Source organism: Schistocerca gregaria, chromosome 2, assembly GCF_023897955.1.
Source record: "Schistocerca gregaria isolate iqSchGreg1 chromosome 2, iqSchGreg1.2, whole genome shotgun sequence".
In the NCBI taxonomy this organism is placed as follows: Eukaryota; Metazoa; Arthropoda; class Insecta; order Orthoptera; family Acrididae; genus Schistocerca; species Schistocerca gregaria.
The window spans coordinates 514927271-514950038 of record NC_064921.1 but is presented as its reverse complement, the minus strand read 5'-3'; positions in this window follow the sequence as shown (position 1 = coordinate 514950038).

Here is a 22768-nt window from a genome sequence, read left to right as displayed (position 1 = left end):
GGCAGCATTTTCCATGTATTCCGTTACTCGCCGGGAGAATCTTTCTGACTGTTCTCTGTTCTGCTACTTCTCATTACTTTCGTCTGTTTTCGATTTACTCTCAAAACACATTTTGTATTGATTACACTGATAATTCCATTAAACCCGTTCTTCTTCACTTTCACTCAGGATAGCAATGTCATCAGCGAATTTCTCCAGTGAGATTATTTCACATTGAATTCTAGCCCCATCCTTGAACCTTTCTTTCATCTCAGTCATTGATTTTTCGATGTATAGATTGAAAAGTAGGAGCAAAATACTGCACCCATGCCTTACGCCCTTTTTAATCGGAGCACTTCGTTCTTCTTTTTTCAATCCTATAGTTCCTTCTTGGCTCTTGTACATACTGTATGTCATCCGTTCTCCCTATAGCGTACCCCTATTCTCCACAGAATTTCGAACATCTTCCACCGCTTTACATTGTCGGACGCTATTTCCAGATCAACAGCCGGCCGCGGTGGTCTTTAGGTTCCAGGCGCGCAGTCCGGAACCGTGCGACTGCTACGGTCGCAGGTTCGAATCCTGCCTCGGGCATGGATGTGTGTGATGTTCTTAGGTTAGTTAGGTTTAAGTAGTTCTAAGTTCTAGGGGACTAATGACCACAGCAGTTGAGTCCCATAGCGCTCAGAGCCATTTGAACCATTTGAACCAGATCAACAAATACTATGAAAGTTTCTTCAATTTTCTTCAGTCTTTCTTTCATATATAACGTCAGAGCTGCCTCTCTCGTGTCTTACTTCTAAATCCAAGCTGATCGTCACCTAACAGATCCTCAATTTTTTCCATTCTTCTGTATATTATTATTGTCAGTAAATAGACGCATGAGCTCTTAAGCAGGTGGTACGCACTTGTAGCCACTTGCTATCTTTGGAATTGTGTGAATTATGTTTTCCCGAAATATATCTAATGGCTTATCGCCAGTATCATTGATTCTACACACCAACGTGAATAGGCATTTTGTTGCCAAGCCAATACTTCCAATGATTGTAGAAATTCTGAAGGAATGTTATATATCCCTTCCGCCTTATTTGATCTTAAGTCTACGAAAGCTCTTTTAAATTGTGATTCTAATACTTATCCTTGTATCTTCCTTATCGACTCCCGTCTCATCCTCTATAAAGTCAGTGGAGAAGTCATCCCCTCAGATGGGATTCAATGTTCTCTTTCCTGCGATAAAGATGGAAGCTGAGAATATTAATTAAAATTTGTGCCATGGTCGGGACCTGAACTTTTGTTTCCATCTATCCGCTCTCTCCCGTGCATTTAACAGTGGAATATCCATTGCACTCTCAATGTTATCGCCCTTGCTTTTAGTTTCACCGAAGGTTCTTTTTACTTTTCTATATGCTGAGTCAGCCCTTACGACAATCATGTCTTCTTCGGTTTCTTTATATTTTTCTTTCAGTCATTTCGCCATTGGTTCCCTGCACTTCCTGTTTATTTCATTCTTAAGTGACTTGTATTTCTGTTGTTCTCATAGCGCAGATTGTAGCGCAAGAGACTGCTCAGCCATTACCTCGGGTACCGTCCCATATCCAGTTATTGTATAGATCTTGTTCACATTTAGGAAACTAAACGAGGAACATGTTTGGTAGCACCGTCCCTGGCGGGCTGCTTGTATTTTTGCGTGCAACAGCTTGATTGGCTAAATGCAATGGTAACTGAATCGAAAACGGCGTAACGTATCGGAACTTTTTAACAACTGTCTCTCAGCACGTCCTGCTATGCAAGTTCCTCAGAAGCCTTACAGACTATATCTGACTTCCCTGCGTATGTGAGCCGGCCAGAGTGGCTGAGCGGTTCTAGGCGCTACAGTCAGGAACCGCGCGACGGCTGCGGTCGCAGGTTCGAATCCTGCCTCGGGCATGGATGTATGTGATGTCCTTAGGTTAGTTAGGTTTAAGTAGTTCTATGTTCTAGAGGACTGATGGCCTCTGAAATTAAGTCCCATAGTGCTCAGAGCCATTTTTGAACCTGCATATGTGACAAACAATTTGTCTTGTTATCACATTTGAAACTATGTGCAAGATAATATAGTAAACCGCGTATTTCTACAGTACAGCCCAACATTTTATTTCTGGCAGTCGCTTTTAACACAATACCTGTACACTGACGTTTAAAAAAATTGCAGAAGGGTCGGTATAAGTATGAAAAGCTTGTAAGTGCATTGCAGGCCAAGAAATGCGGAGAAATTATTTTTAAGAATTAAATTCCATACGTTGCCTCGTTTCCGAATTAATTGGCACTGAAATTAGCTAATCAGCCCGTTTCGCGTGCAGATTGAAACTGCCCGTCACAGTTGGTGTCGCAGAACTTGTCTTCGTTTTGTTGCAAAAAAACGATGGAGACAGTGATACTGAAATTGGACATGAAGCAGTAGTAATAGTAGTAGCTGAGCAGTCTCGTGCACAATCATCTACGCCATGAGAACGAGTGATACTAATTGTATCTGCAGGCCTCTTGCAAACGCGCGCTTAGCAACACGACTGGCTAACTGCAATGCAAATTAACTCGGAAACGGCGCAATGGATCGAGTTATTTTCGCAACAATTAGTTCTCAGCACAGCCTACCTGCAATACACTTGCAATCTTTTCAGAATGTATACTATGCGTTTCAGATGACCCTAGGGATGTCGTTTCATGCAACCTCCACTTTTACCGTGGCTTTCAAAACCCATTCGCGAGATTTTCATATTCTCTCGCTCGCTATGGGCAAACTATTAGCGCTACAGGAAACTATGAACGGGACGGTTTTCAAAGTAAATTTAATGTAGCAGTTAAATTTTGTTGTGGGATACGTTTCCGCTACAGGCCATAGTTTTCGAGTTCTTCAAGATAAACGTACAAAAGTGAGCTTCAAATGCACCCCAACTTTCACATTCAACCCCTGCAGAGCAGGATTTCTAGGAAGTTGCTCATGGCAGTCCCTCCTACCACCGTAGAAAAATTCCCAACTGAGCGAACTATTCCCGATATTTATCCATTTTGCTCCGTATGGAATGAACTGTTCAGCCACCAGCACACTCCGCTACTTCGTTACCATTATCAGTTTAAAAGTGCCCGCGAGGGTCATGAGAAAAAAACTAATTTCTAAACGTTACGCTATAACTAACTACGTTGACAGTTAAATCCAAGGCCTGGCGAATACAATGATGTGATTGTTTAATTTATGCATTTAAAAACCACAACATCGTTCGTTAAAATTTACGTAAACATCAGTGTTACAATTTGTAAGTGCTCGACTAAACTGGAAGGGTAATAAGGCCAATCAAGGAAAGTGAAAGAAGGTCAAATGTGGAAAATAATTTGTACAGTGGCAGATGATTGCAAGGTAGTAGGAGGTAGTGCCACGAGAAACATATCAGGAACCCTTACCGGTAGGGGCTGTGAGTGGGAATGGGGTCTGAAGCTCATTTTGGTACGTTTCTCGTGAATAACTCGAACACTACAGTTCTTGCAAAAAAAGTATCCCAGTACATAATTTAAGCACATAAATTAGTTAGAGATAAAGGCCTTACCAATTTTTCTTTATTATTCCTAACAACGTTTCCGTTTCAAAAATTATCTATATATTATATACATTAAAAATACACACATCAAAAAAACGTTTGTATCACCTCGGTTCCGAGAGTTCCGGATTCTGTACAGAAAATTGGAATGGAGATCAACATAAACATCATTTTCGCCCTTTTTATTGCTCATGAAAACCACGCATTGCATGTTGTACCACCATACAGCGAGAACTTGAGAGGTGGTAGTCCAGATTCCTGTACACGCCGGTACCCTGATAAGCAGCAGCACGTCCTACATCACTGATGCAAGACTGTATTTGTCGTGGCATACTATCCACAAGCTCATCAAGGCACTGTTGGTGCAGATTGTCCCACTCCTCAACGGCGATTTTGCATAGATCCCTCGAAGTTGTTAGTGGGTCACGTGGTCCTTAAACAGCCATTTCCAATCTATCCCAGGCGTGTTCGATCTGTTCCATGTCTGGAGGACATGCTGGCCACTCTAGTCGAACGATGTCCTTATGCTGAAGGAAGTCATTCACAAGATGTGCATTATGGGTGCGCAAATTGTCGTCCATGAACACTAAGGCCTCGTCAATATGCTGCGCGATATGGTTGCACTATCGCTCGGAGGATGGCATTCACGTATCGAACAGTAGTTGCGGTGCCTTCCATGACCACCAGCGGCGTACGTCGATCCCACATAATGCCACCCCAAAACCTTGCTGCACTCAATGGACAGTGTGTCCAAGGCGTTCAGCCTGGCAGGGTTGCCTTCAAACACGTCTCCGACGATTGTCTGGCTGAAGGCATATGCGGCACTCATCGGTGAAGAGAAAGTGATGCCAATCCTGAGCGGTCTATTCGGCATGTTGTTGGGCCCTTCTTTATCGCATTGCATGGTGTCGTGGTTGCAAATATGGACCTCGCCATGGACGTCGGGGGTGAAGTTCTGCATCTTGCGGTCTATCGCACACTATTTGAGTAGTAACACTGCGTCCTGTGGCTGCACGAAAAGCATTATTCAACACGGTGGCGTTGCTGTCAGGTTTCATCCGAGCCATAACACGTAGGTAGCGGTCATCCACTGCAGTAGTTCCCATTGGGCGGCCTGAGCGAGGCATGTCATCGACATTTACTGTGTCTCTGTATCTCCTCCATGTCCAAACAACATCGCTTTGGTACACTCCGAGACGCCAGGACACTTCCCTTGTTGAGAGCCCTTCCGAGCACAAAGTAACAATGCGGACGCGATCGAACCGCGGTACTGACCGTCTAGGCATGGACGAACTACAGACAACACGAGCCGTGTACCTCTTTCCTGATGGAATGACGAACTGTTGGGCTGTCGGACTCTCTCCATCTAATAGGCGCTGCTGGTTGTTTACATCTTTGGCCGGGTTTAGTGACCCCTCTGAAGAGTCAAAGGGACTGTGTCTGTGATACAATACCCACATGCAACGTCTATCTTCAGTAGTTCTGGGAGCCGAGGTGACGCAAAACTTTTTTTTAAGTGGTTAAATAGCTTATGTCTGCCGAAATGTTCATTAGAGTATCGTATAAACATTTGAAGTCAATGTGTCAAGATATTTTCGACAGTTTTTGTAAAAACTTGTGCCATTTATATGTGAGATATATATTTATATATTACACACATTTAAAATATGTTGGCTATATCCATCCGAATGTTCATTAGAATATAGTGTAAAAATATGAAGTAAATCGGTGAAGCACTATTCGAGATTTTTGGTAACAACGTTAAACAACGACTGTGCTTTACATGGTAGTGTAGATTAACAGATAAGCAGCTACTTAAGATTAATACGGGATCAGATTAGGAAGGCATTAGGACAAGACTTAAACAGTACATAATACATGGAATTCGATACTGCACATCATTATAATAATTCACCAGGGTCAATCAATAAATGAAACGGAATATATTCCAATTTCTTTGTTATTTCTACTGATAAGAACCTGAATCGTAATCCACATGTTAACGACCTTCTTCATTGTTGGTCTGCAGCACGATAGTTCGGGGTAATCTGACATTGTGGAGATGAAAAATTTCCAAAATATGACTTACATTTTCTTTATCCACTAATATCTTACGGCGTAATATTCTAGGAAGTGTTGTGTTTGTTGCACATTAGTTAGGGGAATAGGGAGTGTCCATTCTGAAACTTCTTGTAGATAGGTGAGTAAGGAAACGTCAGCTGACTGACCACAGATATTTCGACAGGTACACTTCCTGTCATTGTCAAGGCACAAATGCAGAAACGCGGTGCTGTGCAAGGGAATTTAAAACTTCGGAATGCAGAGCATATTCGTAAGGATTGTGTGCGCGAGCGCGCTCGCAGGCTCACTCACACACACACACACACACACACACACACAGTAAGCATTAGCGCCAACACGAAATGACAGATGACCGACGTCAGAAGTTATTGACGGTGAATATTGATAACCAACGAGAGCGACACCGTCAACTCTGCCCCCACTGGTTTTTGACAAGAGAGAGCAGAGTTGAAGGTAGAATTTAAGCGAAAACCTCTATCTCGACTTATTATGCCACATGCTAATTTAATTTCAACTCCTTCCTTAATAACGCTATCCCAGTAGCTGCAAGTGTTTGCATGCCAGGATCTACGTGTTTTTATACACCGTAGGACGATAGTTGCTAGAGAAATGTTCCGCTACAGCACATTTGTTCGGCTGTTGTAAGCCTTAGCTAAATTACTGTAAAATTCTTACTGAACATAAAATGAAGCACCGCTTATATACGCAATGTGACTGCGGGATGACGTTACAAACTTTTAGAGATGACGGTGAAGGGTAAATGTATTAATGTGAGGAAATGGACCCAGGTTCAGAGGCGACGGAGTCGAAAGCTATAATCGAAAATTATTCTGCTACCTCTCGCAGTGGACCACGGAGGTAAAATGGAGCACAAGAGGGAAAAAATATCCATTAAACAAGAGTTGTAATCTGCATACCTTAAGAACTGTAAGTACTTGTTAATATTAGCTAGATGAAACATCTCTTCCACTGAAGAAGTGCTCACAGCTCTTAAAAACATGCAAATGCAAGCCCATGTTTACGAGACAATTTGTACCTGTTTCGGTCCATTCAATCTCCCACCAAAATATGGAAAGCAAGGAGGTCCACTGTCAGAGGTGTCAGAAAGATTGTCGCTTATTAGCTTTCGACTCGGTTGTTCCCAGACCACGGTCCATATGAATATTGATGCAACTACTCTCCTCTATTGTCACCGTGTACATCTTCCCCCCTGAGCTGAAGGCAGTATAATTGAATGTAACACATTTCTGAATGAAACAATTCTTAAGTTTTCCCACATGGACGTAAGGTACACACGTGTATCACTAAAGGAAAAGGCGCACGTTAGTAAATTTTCGGAGTCCAAACGTATGATGAATCACATGCAGTGTCTGAGTAAGCAAACTACACGAAGTAAATCGACATAGATAGGCACAAACAACAGATTAAGCCAGTTAACATCCCCTCCGTACATCGTGACACAAGATTTGTTACAAACAGTTTCACGAACTTCTGAAAAGTGAGCTTGCGAGAGATAACTGTCCGTCCCTGAAAGATGTGCCTCTCAAGCGGACAGAGTTGATCAGTAAGAGATCTGTGATTTAAGAAGAGACTTACATGTGGGGTGAGCGTAAGCGGTTTATGAAAGACGTTCGCGCTACACCGGCGCTTTTGAGACTTTCTTCTACAGGAATTACCGCATGTAAATAAAATATCTGGTTACTGAAAGATAAATTGATAGTAAAACTAACGAAGTTTAACAATATGTTCTATAGCACAGCGGCATTAGCATGAAAATAAGTACGTGAAGTTAGTCTCAGAAATGCACATTATCATAGCTAAATAAAACGTTAAGGGCCTCAATAATTCCTAAGTATTACACAATAAATTAACTGTGTGCTGGTAAACAATCAGTGATACACTCGTAAACAAAGATATTATTTCATTACACACAGTTTTTGTTTCGTCACCAGTACATAACTGCAATTAATGTTAAATTTTCACGTTACCTCCACTGCCACATTTTCCCAAATTAACTTCATCACACACACGATACGACTTCGTCATCGAACGGATCATCTCGATTTATCTTGATGGAGCAGCAGCAAGTTGCAGTGACAGTGTAATGTTTCTACGGCAGTAGTAATTGTACACTGATAACTGCGTAAATCAGGCGTCATCCGTGAAGCGAACGAAATACTATTTTAAATAAACAGCATATTGAAGCCAACAATTCGGTTGACAGGACACCAATGACCAATAGACCTATCCCCAAAAATGAAGTGAATTTCCTGATAGAAAGTAAAAATTCAAACCTGAAATAATTGGTGAACTGAGACTGTGGTGACAAATTCAGCACAATTAAAGAACCAGTTTGATACGCGTTTCACGGGAAATATCTTTCTTACCCGTCGTATGTATATGGTTAGAGGTCTGCGCGGATGCGGAGATCCGCGGATATCCGCGGTATTTGTTACTTGGCGTATAAAATCGCGACCGGCGCGGATATCCGCGGGTCAACTGCGGATAATGAGCAAGGCATCTGCGCAGTACGTATGTTGCAATGTTAGTTGAAAACTTCAAGTCTGTTGACATTCTTGGAACCTTGCAGGGCCCGGGTAGAGCGGATGTCTGTTGTCCTCAGCCCCTGGCTACTACCGACGTAGCTGTACCCAAAAGACCTGCGCCTAATCCGTTTCCGGGACCGTGTCTTTTGTGTGCTCTGTGAAGTGCTCTCTGGGTGGCAAACCTGCCCACTGTCTACCATCAGATGGATAGAGCGTCTGCCATGTAAGCAGGAGATCCCAGGTTCGAGTCCCGGTCGGGGCTCACATTTTCATCTGGCTCCGTTGGTGTATGTCAACGCCTGTAAGCAACGAAGGGTACTCATTTGATTGTAATTTCATTCTAACGAGCTGCATGATCACCGATGGTATCTGTTCTTTCGGACATGTCCGAATGAACAGATAACATCTTAGTATATATAAAAAGTAGTTAAGTTGTCGCAGAAATGGCACCCTGTCAATAACTATGTCATTACATATGATACTTCTAAGTCCTACTGTCTATTACTATTAATTACTCATTCATAAACTTCAATATATGCGGATGCGGATTAAGACCTTGTTGATGCGGATTGCACTTTTCTTATCCGCGCAGACCTCTACATATTGTGGCTGAAAGGAAAAACAATCCGGTCTGTACAAACTTAATAAGATACCCTCAAGTTTAAATATGGTTGCATCTCCGGAATCACAGACTGGGAGACATTTACTTCCATAAATTGGCAGAATACAGGAAACCTTTAACAGAAAGCATATGAAAGAAGTGTGCTGTGATAAAATGCAATGACTACCCCCATAAGTAGTCAGTTCAGCCCCGAAACCATGAAACTATCAAAAAAGTATAGTTCTTGTATTTCAGAAAACAGTTTGGAAGTGCTATATGACTGGTAAGCTTAACAGAAACACTCATACACGCATATGCGTACACACACACACACACACACACACACACACACACACACACACACACACATATGCAAGCACTTTCACTTGGCTTGCCTAGTAGATACTTGAATTTTAGATGAGTACTGATTCTTATAACCAGTGGATCAAACTGAATAAGCCTTAGCTTTCAGATAATAGCATCAAACTGTGCGGTGAGGTTGACGTCAAAGTTTTGGAGTCAGTGGCTTTACTGGACAAAAAAATAATTAAAGCATTTTCATGCACACATGAATTCTGAATATTATTTTTGCGTAGTGTCAAGGTAATTCACGATATTTAACGAATAACAGTTGGCAAAACACCATCCGTCGTCTTAACCTTGCCCGCACCTGAAAACTGGTAGTAGTCAAGGGCAATTCTATTTATTACTAGTCTGTCATAACTGCAACTCAATATGTGACTGCCAACGCGCCGTACTATCATGGGTCCTGAGGAGATAGTACAAAATGAAAAAAATGTCACTACCGATCACTATCCTGTGCATTAATAAAAATGCATGTTGAGGAATATCGAAACGTTTCCGAAAGAAGTAGATTTATAAGCTATTGCATTGTTACTAAAGACAAATGATTGACTTTCGAGCCCACACGGGTACTTAAAGCAACGGGTACGAGATACAAATTCACGACAAGTAATCGGATCATCACGTTATTAGACCACGGTTTTCAATAAATCAACAAAAATTACTAATTGGGGAGAGAGTGACATATTTCTGTGTACATCACGACTAAGTTAGGAGATAGCATAATGCGCTTAAGTGCTTCCATTCCAAATATGAGTAATTTACGAGTTTTTCTTTTACTACGAGCAAGCACACTGTTCTCCCCCCTCCGACCCCAAGCAATCACGATCAAGCGATGCCAGTATAGCCTTATCAGCTTCACAAAAGCAAGTAATTGAAATGGTCTCACCCAATTCCTTATTCATTGTAGCATCTCCACAACAGCCCAGAGCGGCACAAAACAAAGGTGGATTTCTCTCCAAAAAACTGAACGCTGTGCGCAACTCATCAGAACACAGTATATACACGGTCATTCACGAAGATGTGCAAGTATTTTAATATGTTATTATTCAAGTATGGCTAGAGAAAAAAGTGCATGTAAACAAACACCCGCAAGTGTTTAGTCACGGAGTTACGGCTAATAAAAGATGTTGCCTGAAATTTAGAAACTTCGCTAATATGAAGCCATCACAAAACTGTACGAGGTTATAGTAAAGCACAATTTCCATTTATTTTGTAGTTATTGGTCACGTGAATCTAATACAACATGTCCCAAACGTGTATCTGCATTAGTTTTCCAGAACAATCAGAGAAGCGAAGATTATTGTACAAGTGAATTTGTTTACTTTCCATTAAGAATGTAGAAACGTTTATGTCATTGTTGGCAGCCGTTAGTCAGTTGTTTCGGTCGTTTTCTTACCTTGAAACGAGTTAGTTTTCTGTGTTGTTCCGTGAATTGTTTGGAATTTAAAGAAACAAATTGGGCCAAGTACTCGATAAATAAAAGAAATTATGAAATTACTTCTTTGCATCTGTGGATGTTCTGGAAAACTACTGCAGACCTGCTGTATTATATTCACCAGACCAATAACAACAAAATAAATGGAAATCGTGCTTTTTTTTAGCCTCGTGGAGCTTCGCGATTGCTTCATTTTAGCTAAGTTGCTAAATTTCAGGCAACATCTTTTATTAGCCGTAACTCCGTAACCAAACATTTGCGGACCTATGTTTATATCAACTTTTTTCTTTAGTTTTACTTATAGAATAACATATTAAAATATTTGCATATCTTCGTGAATCACCTTGCATTATGGCGAGTACTCTTTCAAACAAGAGCAACCTCGTAGCCTGCGACGTGCAAATGCGTCCCATTGGTTAGAAGACAAACATATCCTCAAAGATATGAATTCGTTACAGTAAAAATGCTAAGAGGTTTCTCACAACGCTAATATAAATTAATAGAAACTGATCATAATAGATATGTGTCAAGTATTGCGACGTATTAAAAGCAAAGTATAAAGTTAGAAGATGAAAGTCCGAATAAACAGTTAACTTTCACACTCAATTTGTATACTCTTCACGATAATGGCGTAAGAATATTGTACCATCACTACTTCAACATAGCTTACAGTCCTAGTCTCGTGAAGTTTCCTTCATTTTCTCTCTCCTAACGTAAAAACTCTTGGAAAGTAAGACTTAATTGACCTCCGTAAGTGCAGCGTGGTGCATCGACACGAGGTTAATTATATGCACTTTCGCAGGTACTATATAGAATAAAATTATTTCATACAACAACAACTTCAAAATTGTTCTACGAAGAAACACCCCCTTGGTTCTCAAATGAATCCGTTACAGTTACGCCAAACACATAATCTCTCCTCAGCATCAGAAAAAACTCTCATAAGAAAGTCTGTGAATGGGTTCTTTCAGAATACTGGGCTATGAATAAATAAATATATAACCTTTTCAGTAACGTACATTACACTGCAGTACAGCACAATTTACAAGGCATATCTTAGCAGAAACCTTAATAATCTTACCTTTTTCATTTACAGTATTTCTACTGTTTATAATTCATCAACTTTTCTCAAACATTAAACACACAACCGAAAATAGTTTAGTAGCTGGTTGCAACTCCACATTGTTAGTACAGTAAAAAAGACACCACCGATGCAGGAGAACTTAACTGTTAATGAGTCTGTGCTCTGTAAAAATTTCATCACTCGCGAGATGGCAATCCGTCGTCCTCTTGCATCGCCCTCTCTCTCTCTGTCTCTGTCTCTGTTTCTCTCTCTGTATCTCTCACTCTCTCTCTCTCGCACAGTCTCACTGTCACTGTCTCTGTCTGTCTCTTTTTCTCAATACCGTACAAAAGTAACTTTTTCAGCAAGAGTAAACAAAATAAAATAACTTTAATTAGATTCCTCTTCTTTAACTCCTAGTTAGTTTATGAAATAGAACATTTAAACCTCAGTTATAGTTTATTTCGTGTGCTGGGATAACGGAGACGTTCACTCAGCTTGCGAATGACTTCCTCACAAGAAGAGAAGTCCACGCATAAAAATATTAGTGAAGAAGAAAAGCGAGAGATTAGACGAGCGGTCTTGGGCGCTGCAGCCGTGGGCTGTGCGGCTGTTCCCGGCGGAGGTTCGAGTCCTCCCTCGGTCATGGGTGTTTGTGTTTGTCCTTAGGATAATTTAGGTTAAGTAGTGTGTAAGCTTAGGGACTGGTGGTCTTAGCAGTTAAATCCCATAACATTTCACACACATTTGATTTTTTTTTTCTTTTGAAGACGGAGAAATACACTCGGCTTGCGAATGATCTCCTAAATCCACAGAAGAAGAGAAGTACACGCATAAAAATGTTACCTTAACATAGCTATACTCGTATTACGCAAGAATTAAAGCAGTATTCAATAGCAATTTCCTCTTCGCTCCGTCATATCAATGGCTCAAACATTGAGCGCATTATTAAGTACATTGAATAAAAATGCTTTATGCAATACTAATCACATCTCTGGCATTTAGCTGCACTACAAACATTAATTATGCACTGAAAAATAAATTTATCACATCATAATCATTGAGTAACACAGTAAACAACTAGAGTTTTACGGTTAACCGATACTGTCTCAAAATTGAATCAATACGTACTTTCCAGAATGAGATTTTCACTCTGCAGCGGAGTGTGCGCTGATATGAAACTTCCTGGCAGATTAAAACTGTGTGCCCGACCGAGACTCGAACTCGGGACCTTTGCCTTTCGCGGGCAAGTGCTCTACCACCTGAGCTACCGAAGCACGACTCACGCCCGGTACTCACAGCTTTACTTCTGCCAGTATCCGTCTCCTACCTTCCAAACTTTACAGAAGCTCTTCTGCGAAACTTGCAGAACTAGCACTCCTGAAAGAAAGGATATTGCGGAGACATGGCTTAGCCACAGCCTGGGGGATGTTTCCAGAATGAGATTTTCACTCTGCAGCGGAGTGTGCGCTGATATGAAACTTCCTGGCAGATTAAAACTGTGTGCCCGACCGAGACTCGAACTCGGGACCTTTGCCTTTCGCGGGCAAGTGCTCTACCACCTGAGCTACCGAAGCACGACTCACGCCCGGTACTCACAGCTTTACTTCTGCCAGTATCCGTCTCCTACCTTCCAAACTTTACAGAAGCTCTTCTGCGAAACTTGCAGAACTAGCACTCCTGAAAGAAAGGATATTGCGGAGACATGGCTTAGCCACAGCCTGGGGGATGTTTCCAGAATGAGATTTTCACTCTGCAGCGGAGTGTGCGCTGATATGAAACTTCCTGGCAGATTAAAACTGTGTGCCCGACCGAGACTCGAACTCGGGACCTTTGCCTTTCGCGGGCAAGTGCTCTACCACCTGAGCTACCGAAGCACGACTCACGCCCGGTACTCACAGCTTTACTTCTGCCAGTATCCGTCTCCTACCTTCCAAACTTTACAGAAGCTCTTCTGCGAAACTTGCAGAACTAGCACTCCTGAAAGAAAGGATATTGCGGAGACATGGCTTAGCCACAGCCTGGGGGATATTTCCAGAATGAGATTTTCACTCTGTAGCGGAGTGTGCGCTGATATGAAACTTCCTGGCAGATTAAAACTGTGTGCCCGACCGAGACTCGAACTCGGGACCTTTGCCTTTCGCGGGCAAGTGCTCTACCACCTGAGCTACCGAAGCACGACTCACGCCCGGTACTCACAGCTTTACTTCTGCTAGTATCCGTCTCCTACCTTCCAAACTTTACAGAAGCTCTTCTGCGAAACTTGCAGAACTAGCACTCCTGAAAGAAAGGATATTGCGGAGACATGGCTTAGCCACAGCCTTGGGGGATGTTTCCAGAATGAGATTTTCACTCTGCAGCGGAGTGTGCGCTGATATGAAACTTCCTGGCAGATTAAAACTGTGTGCCCGACCGAGACTCGAACTCGGGACCTTTGCCTTTCGCGGGCAAGTGCTCTACCACCTGAGCTACCGAAGCACGACTCACGCCCGGTACTCACAGCTTTACTTCTGCCAGTATCCGTCTCCTACCTTCCAAACTTTACAGAAGCTCTTCTGCGAAACTTGCAGAACTAGCACTCCTGAAAGAAAGGATATTGCGGAGTTTGGAAGGTAGGAGACGGATACTGGCAGAAGTAAAGCTGTGAGTACCGGGCGTGAGTCGTGCTTCGGTAGCTCAGGTGGTAGAGCACTTGCCCGCGAAAGGCAAAGGTCCCGAGTTCGAGTCTCGGTCGGGCACACAGTTTTAATCTGCCAGGAAGTTTCATATCAGCGCACACTCCGCTGCAGAGTGAAAATCTCATTCTGGAAACATCCCCCAGGCTGTGGCTAAGCCATGTCTCCGCAATATCCTTTCTTTCAGGAGTGCCAGTTCTGCAAGTTTCGCAGAAGAGCTTCTGTAAAGTTTGGAAGGTAGGAGACGGATACTGGCAGAAGTAAAGCTGTGAGTACCGGGCGTGAGTCGTGCTTCGGTAGCTCAGGTGGTAGAGCACTTGCCCGCGAAAGGCAAAGGTCCCGAGTTCGAGTCTCGGTCGGGCACACAGTTTTAATCTGCCAGGAAGTTTCATATCAGCGCACACTCCGCTGCAGAGTGAAAATCTCATTCTGGAAACATCCCCCAGGCTGTGGCTAAGCCATGTCTCCGCAATATCCTTTCTTTCAGGAGTGCTAGTTCTGCAAGTTTCGCAGAAGAGCTTCTGTAAAGTTTGGAAGGTAGGAGACGGATACTGGCAGAAGTAAAGCTGTGAGTACCGGGCGTGAGTCGTGCTTCGGTAGCTCAGGTGGTAGAGCACTTGCCCGCGAAAGGCAAAGGTCCCGAGTTCGAGTCTCGGTCGGGCACACAGTTTTAATCTGCCAGGAAGTTTCATATCAGCGCACACTCCGCTGCAGAGTGAAAATCTCATTCTGTAAACGTCCCCCAGGCTGTGGCTAAGCCATGTCTCCGCAATATCCTTTCTTTCAGGAGTGCTAGTTCTGCAAGTTTCGCAGAAGAGCTTCTGTAAAGTTTGGAAGGTAGGAGACGGATACTGGCAGAAGTAAAGCTGTGAGTACCGGGCGTGAGTCGTGCTTCGGTAGCTCAGGTGGTAGAGCACTTGCCCGCGAAAGGCAAAGGTCCCGAGTTCGAGTCTCGGTCGGGCACACAGTTTTAATCTGCCAGGAAGTTTCATATCAGCGCACACTCCGCTGCAGAGTGAAAATCTCATTCTGGAAACATCCCCCAGGCTGTGGCTAAGCCATGTCTCCGCAATATCCTTTCTTTCAGGAGTGCTAGTTCTGCAAGTTTCGCAGAAGAGCTTCTGTAAAGTTTGGAAGGTAGGAGACGGATACTGGCAGAAGTAAAGCTGTGAGTACCGGGCGTGAGTCGTGCTTCGGTAGCTCAGGTGGTAGAGCACTTGCCCGCGAAAGGCAAAGGTCCCGAGTTCGAGTCTCGGTCGGGCACACAGTTTTAATCTGCCAGGAAGTTTCATATCAGCGCACACTCCGCTGCAGAGTGAAAATCTCATTCTGGAAACATCCCCCAGGCTGTGGCTAAGCCATGTCTCCGCAATATCCTTTCTTTCAGGAGTGCTAGTTCTGCAAGTTTCGCAGAAGAGCTTCTGTGAAGTTTGGAAGGTAGGAGACGGACACTGGCAGAAGTAAAGCTGTGAGTACCGGGCGTGAGTCGTGCTTCGGTAGCTCAGGTGGTAGAGCACTTGCCTGCGAAAGGCAAAGGTCCCGAGTTCGAGTCTCGGTCGGGCACACAGTTTTAATCTGCCAGGAAGTTTCATATCAGCGCACACTCCGCTGCAGAGTGAAAATCTCATTCTGGAAACATCCCCCAGGCTGTGGCTAAGCCATGTCTCCGCAATATCCTTTCTTTCAGGAGTGCTAGTTCTGCAAGTTTCGCAGAAGAGCTTCTGTAAAGTTTGGAAGGTAGGAGACGGATACTGGCAGAAGTAAAGCTGTGAGTACCGGGCGTGAGTCGTGCTTCGGTAGCTCAGGTGGCAGAGCACTTGCCCGCGAAAGGCAAAGCTCCCGAGTTCGAGTCTCGGTCGGGCACACAGTTTTAATCTGCCAGGAAGTTTCATATCAGCGCACACTCCGCTGCAGAGTGAAAATCTCATTCTGGAAACATCCCCCAGGCTGTGGCTAAGCCATGTCTCCGCAATATCCTTTCTTTCAGGAGTGCTAGTTCTGCAAGTTTCGCAGAAGAGCTTCTGTAAAGTTTGGAAGGTAGGAGACGGATACTGGCAGAAGTAAAGCTGTGAGTACCGGGCGTGAGTCGTGCTTCGGTAGCTCAGGTGGTAGAGCACTTGCCCGCGAAAGGCAAAGGTCCCGAGTTCGAGTCTCGGTCGGGCACACAGTTTTAATCTGCCAGGAAGTTTCATATCAGCGCACACTCCGCTGCAGAGTGAAAATCTCATTCTGGAAACATCCCCCAGGCTGTGGCTAAGCCATGTCTCCGCAATATCCTTTCTTTCAGGAGTGCTAGTTCTGCAAGTTTCGCAGAAGAGCTTCTGTAAAGTTTGGAAGGTAGGAGACGGATACTGGCAGAAGTAAAGCTGTGAGTACCGGGCGTGAGTCGTGCTTCGGTAGCTCAGGTGGTAGAGCACTTGCCCGCGAAAGGCAAAGGTCCCGAGTTCGAGTCTCGGTCGGGCACACAGTTTTAATCTGCCAGGAAGTTTAATACGTACTTTATCAACTTCTTAAATCTTGGTATCACATGATTCTTTCTATCAAAAAATAATTAAAATAAATAAACTACCAAACTAATAAAAAAATGGCTCTGAGCACTATGGGACTCAACTGCTGCGGTCATTAGTCCCCTAGAACGTAGAACTACTTAAACCTAACTAACCTAAGGACATCACACACATCCATGCCCGAGGCAGGATTCGAACCTGCGATCGTAGCAGTCGCACGGTTACGGACTGCGCGCCTAGAACCGCGAGACCACCGCGGCCGGCCCAAAATAATAGTATTGAGTTATGTCATCCTGTATTAAAAAAAAGAATTAAAGTGAAGAAACAAGCAAATTCGCCAATACTGAGTTTTGCCATTTTTGGTGTGTCATCTCTGTGTGGTGTACTTTTTAGTCGTTTTTAGAAAGTAGTGAGTACTGAGATACCGCAGTGCTATTTATAGTGCCTGCTACACGTCGTATTTAATTCTATGAACATAAAACACTGCTTATTGATTAACCTTAATACTTTCATCTACCGTCATTTTCTGGTGAGCGATTTACGAGCTACTAGAACCGGTTGGGTGAGTTCACGAAATAAACTTTAAGCCTCTGTGTGCGCAGTACGGAAATTCTTTTGCCAGCTGCGCCGCCCAGTCGACTTATTTATTTGCGGATCGGAACCGGTATGCGGGAGGTACAATTAAGTGCTCGTAAGGCTGACGCTGTAACTCCTGGAGTACAAGGAAAGAATGAACGTTGCCTCCATGCCCGGATTATGACTCCACCAGTGGCCTGTGGATCGTATTTAGTCGGCAAAGGTTGTTCATTGCTGGCAGGGCTAGGTCGGGTTAATGACACACTTCGTCACTGCACACACTGTCGAGCGATACTTTAATGCCATCGTACTAATTTCCTCTCAGGGGGTATGTTATATAGTCTGTAATGTAGTAGTGTCCACAATGAAATAGAAAGTCGTAAATTATCTAGATTTGGAAAGAGTACAAATGCGCACTCTACTGGATAACATTTACGATCTGCGGGATTATAATTCAGGGCCGCAGCAGAAGAAAAAATTTGTAGAAGCTCTGGACCCGTAAGTTTCCTTATTCTACTTATAATTTCCTTATCTTTCTCATCAAATAACACTAAAGGTCACAACAACATTCTAAATATCATATCGAGGTAGAAGCACTAGAAGAACTGAAGGAGTTTGGCTATATAGTAATTAAGATTTCACCGCGTTTTATGGCCAAGGAGATAGCAATGTACTTTGTCGAGAACGTGCTTCCTCAGCAATCAAGATCTACTTGTGACGTAACAAAAAAGCCACACAAATCTAGTGACCACAATTACAACTTATTCTACAAATGCCGTTTTCGTAAAATGTTGGAGCGGAGCACAAACAAGACTCACTATAAAGAAGATAGTGGACTTAAGTTCAAATTTTCGCAGCCAAACTGTTAGTGGGGTATCAAACTGACAAACGTGAGGTTATGTTTTGCAAGAAAATATTTAACACCTTGAAAGAAATCGGGGTAATTAAAAATCATTAGTGAGTTGAAGGAAAATTTTTGACCGAATTTTCGTAGCCAAACTGAGAGTGGCAAGTGAACAGAGGGGTTAGTGGCAAATGGATAAATGGGATATCAGACTGAAAACGTGAGGTACAGTTTTTCTGAAGCATTTTAAGTAGGAAAAATTTAATTATTGTTCTATGGAAAGCTGAAATATTTCACAAGCATGTGTTGCTAGCTATGTAAAGGAAGTGTCAAGAAGTTTATCCTATATGGAGGCCGTGGAATCTGATGTGTGGTAGCCTTGATATGTTTCTAACATGCATGCCCGAGGGTGTAAAAGAAGTCACAAAATTTCTGTAAGAAAAATTCAACGATAGAAAATTCTTGCAACATCAGGAAAGTGAATGAACATTGCCAATCAGCACATTTGCTATCTATAATTTCGAGTATCATTCAAAGGCACGTAAAAATTTTCTTACCTTTACAGAGATCATTCCACAAGACAACTGACTGTTTTTCAAAAATTTTCGTTTAAATAATACTGTCAGTGTAGGTGTGATGAGTACTTACCAATTTTGTGTAATTGTTCTTTCGTTATTTCGTTTTCGTCTACCGAATTTCCTTTGTTATTAGTAGAATGTTTAGCGAACCTATGTGAGAGACTGTATATAAAAAAGTGTAGGCTACGTGATTTCACCCTCGTTAATCTTGTGCTGCAAAAATCTATCTCTTTTTTCCGTCTCCTCGTTTCTTCCTACGTTAAAGCCTGTTTTGCTTGGTACGGCCGGCAGGAGTGTCCGTGCGGTTCTAGGTGCTACAGTCTGGAGCTGAGCGACCGCTACTGTCGCAGGTTCGAATCCTGCCTCGGGCATGGATGTGTGTGATGTCCTTAGGTTAGTTAGGTTTAATTAGTCCTAAGTTCTAGGCGACTGAAGGCCTCAGAAGTTAAGTCGCATAGTGCTCAGAGCCATTTCAACCATTTTTTTTTTTTGTTTGGTACGCCTGATGCGTGCGAGCGAGCTCATCGGCGCTTACTACGCTCGCTTACATTCGCTCAGAGAATTCTATGAGTTCTCTGGCCAGCCGAGAGAAGGCATTGCTGGTGAAGGCGATGTAAGCGGCTGCGCCGGCGAATACGTGGAAGTAGATTTCTGCACTGACTACGGACAGTTTTGCGCTTGGTTGCTGGCTGCTCGCAGCCCAGGGTATCCGCTTGGCCGGTGATTGCTCGCGAGCCCGTGTGGCAGATTTGCGTGTACATAGGGGTTGATATTCAAGCCTTGGTATTTTTTCGGAAGTCATCCTGGACTTATGAATGTTGATGTGTAACGACTATGGAGTGTTTGTCGCCGAGAAATGATTGCTTGGTGAGCAATTTGCGGACTTCAAACTAACTATGTTGTCAAAAGTGGTTAACGGGGATCATTTATAACGTTCGGCATGTCAGACACTGGTAGTTGGCGTCACCTGAATAATACTTAATTCACTTTCAATATCAAGTAGATAAGTTGCAAAAGTAAAAAAAAAAAGTAAACAAAAGTAATACTGCACTTCGGCTGACCTGATAGTACTGTTTTCTTCTGGGTCATGTTAATGAGACTTAGGTGTTCTAACTTCATAGATGTGCTTCCCCGGATTTGCCATCTTCATATTATTATGCGTTCTCGCTTCCCGCGCCCGGGTTCCCGGGCTCGATTCCTGGCGGGGTCGGGGTTTTCTCTGCCTCGTGATGGCTGGGTGTTGTGTGTTGTCCTTAGGTTAGTTAGGTTTAAGTAGTTCTAAGTTCTAGGGGACTGATGACCATAGATGTTGAGTCCCATAGTGCTCAGAGCCATTTTTTTTATTATTATGCGGCTTAACTGTATATTTTAAGCCTGTGTTTGTTGTTGTATCCGTTGTACTACTTGCCACTCTTGTGTGGCGTATAATTACTATTGTTTTGAGGGCTTTGCTGGCAAGTCATTCAACCCCAGTTAAACTGATGGTACTAGAGCGGATAAGCTTGTGAAAGGCTATTAGCTGGGATTCACATGGCTCACTGTAAATTTTGAACTGTCGTCAATAATGGTGACATGTCCGAAAGAACAAATACAATCTTCATATATATAGTTGAGGCTCACCGGCCGTTTGACCATCTTCTGTGCAGATGCGCAAACATTGTCTGAACTCTTAAGGGAATCGGAGGTAAAGCCGCGAGTAATGAGTGTAATGGGTAGGAGCACTACGAATATAGCGCGGGACAATGAGTTGGGAATGTGAGTCTCACGGAGGAGAGGGGGGGGGGGGGGGGCTGCCACAGATAATTCCCTGCAGTCGCACTATCCTCTACGTCCTCGGTGGCTCAGATAGAGTGTCTGCCATGTAATCAGGAGACCGCGGGTTCTAGTTCCGGTCGGGGCGCACTTTTTCAACAGTCTCCGTTCACGTATATCAACGCCTTTATGCAGCAAAGGGTATTCATTTTATTGTATTGATTTAATTGTAATTTTATTCTAACGGGCTGCACGTTCACCGATGGTATCTTTTCTTTCGGACAGAAGGAACACATACCATCTTCGTATATATAAATAAAAGATAGCGGGCTCAAAGAGTCCCTTGTCTAATATCTCTGTTAATGGTCCACAGTTAGTTAACTTGTAGTAAATTATCATTTGGATGTATTATTGGTATAAATGTCTTCAGCTGGTTCAGTTGACTAGGAAGGAATGCGCCGAATAATATGCAGGGATGTGTAAACTCAATTTTATGGAAAGCTTCTGCAAGTCAGTGAAACAGAGATAAGGTGATCTGTTGTATTCAGTTGACTTCTATAGAACCTTTCTAAGAACGAATGCTATGTCTCTGTATGACCTACAGGATCTAACACCATTCTGCATCTCTGCAAGTATAATAACGATTTTTTTGTTTCATTTCCAATTATTTTTGTTAGGTGTTTAAGAACTGAACTGAGTAGATTAATCCTTCTGTAACTGACTGGGACTTTCTTACCTGCTTTCTTGTGTATGGGAGTCACATACAGGTTGCAAACTGACGCAGATTGCAACCCTCCGCCGCTAGAGGGCTCAGAATTGTAACGTGTAGCTTGGTGCGTAAGGTAACTATATTGGTGCCTGAGAAACAACGTGCGGAAATATAGTTTACACTAATCATCCAGAACATTACGACCACCGATCTTCCATCAATATAAAACCGTCCAGACGATAGCAGTGTCACCTGGAGTGAAATCACTGCTAGTCAGACCAAGGAACGGTTTATTTAGTAACAGTGAGCTTGCCGCACGTCTGTAGAATGTGGAAGGCGCGCGGTCTACCTGAAGCTGACTGAGGGCCGATTGCGATGGCCCGGAGAGTCGGCACGAGCGTTTCGTAAGCAGCACGAATTGTCGGGTCTTCGGGAAGTGCTGTGGTGAATGTCTCCAACAGGTGAGACCAAGCTGAAACCACATCCAGACGTCGTGGGGTAGGGCAGCCACCCCTCATTACAGATGCCGGACGTCGTAGGCTGGGCAGACTGGCAAAACAGGACAGGGAGAGAACTGTGGCAGAACGAGCATCAGACTTTCATTCTGGGCAGGTTACAAGTGTGTCTGAAACCACAGTGCACCGAACAATACTATTGTTGTTCCGACGACCTATGCATGTACCAATGTTAACATCACGGCAACGGAAACTACGACTGAAATGGGCACGTGACCATCGACACTGGACGTTGGTGCAGTGGTAGAGAGTTGCGTGGTCTGATGATCCCCGATGCTTTCTTCATCGTGCCGATGGGATGACAAGAATCCGTCGTCTTCCAGGGGAATAGCTCCTTATCAATTTGTAGTATGGGATGGACATAAGCTAGCGGCGGCTCCATTATGCTCTGGGGAATGCACGTGGGAATCCATGAGATCAGTAGAGCTCGTGCAAGGCACCATGACGGCCAAGGAGTATCGTACACTGGTTCAAGAGCACGCACAACTCTTCATCACGATCGTGTTTCCACACGACAGCGGCGTATTTCATCAGGATAATGCACCATGTCACAAGGCCAAGAGTGTGATGTAGTCGTTCGAGAAACACAGAGAAACACAGTGACAAGTTCTAGTTGATGTGATGGCCCCCCAACTGGCCAGATCTGAACCGGATCGAACACATCTGAGCTCAGGGCTCCCCCCCCCCTCCCACCCCCGCTCCCGTCCCGCCAGGAATTTACCTGCAGATGCCTTTGTGTGCAGATGTGGAGCCAACTCCCTCCAGTGACCTACGACTACTAGCCGCCGCTGTTATCCGTGCCAAATGTGGACACACAGGCTATTAAGTTGATCATAATGTTCTGGCTGATCGATATATAACTGCAGAAAACGTGCATCCAACTGAAAACCACAGACGAATTAAGCTTGTGTACCGTGGTGATTATATGGACGTCATTAACGTGCTGCGTTGGGTTAATTGTGGCCGTAATG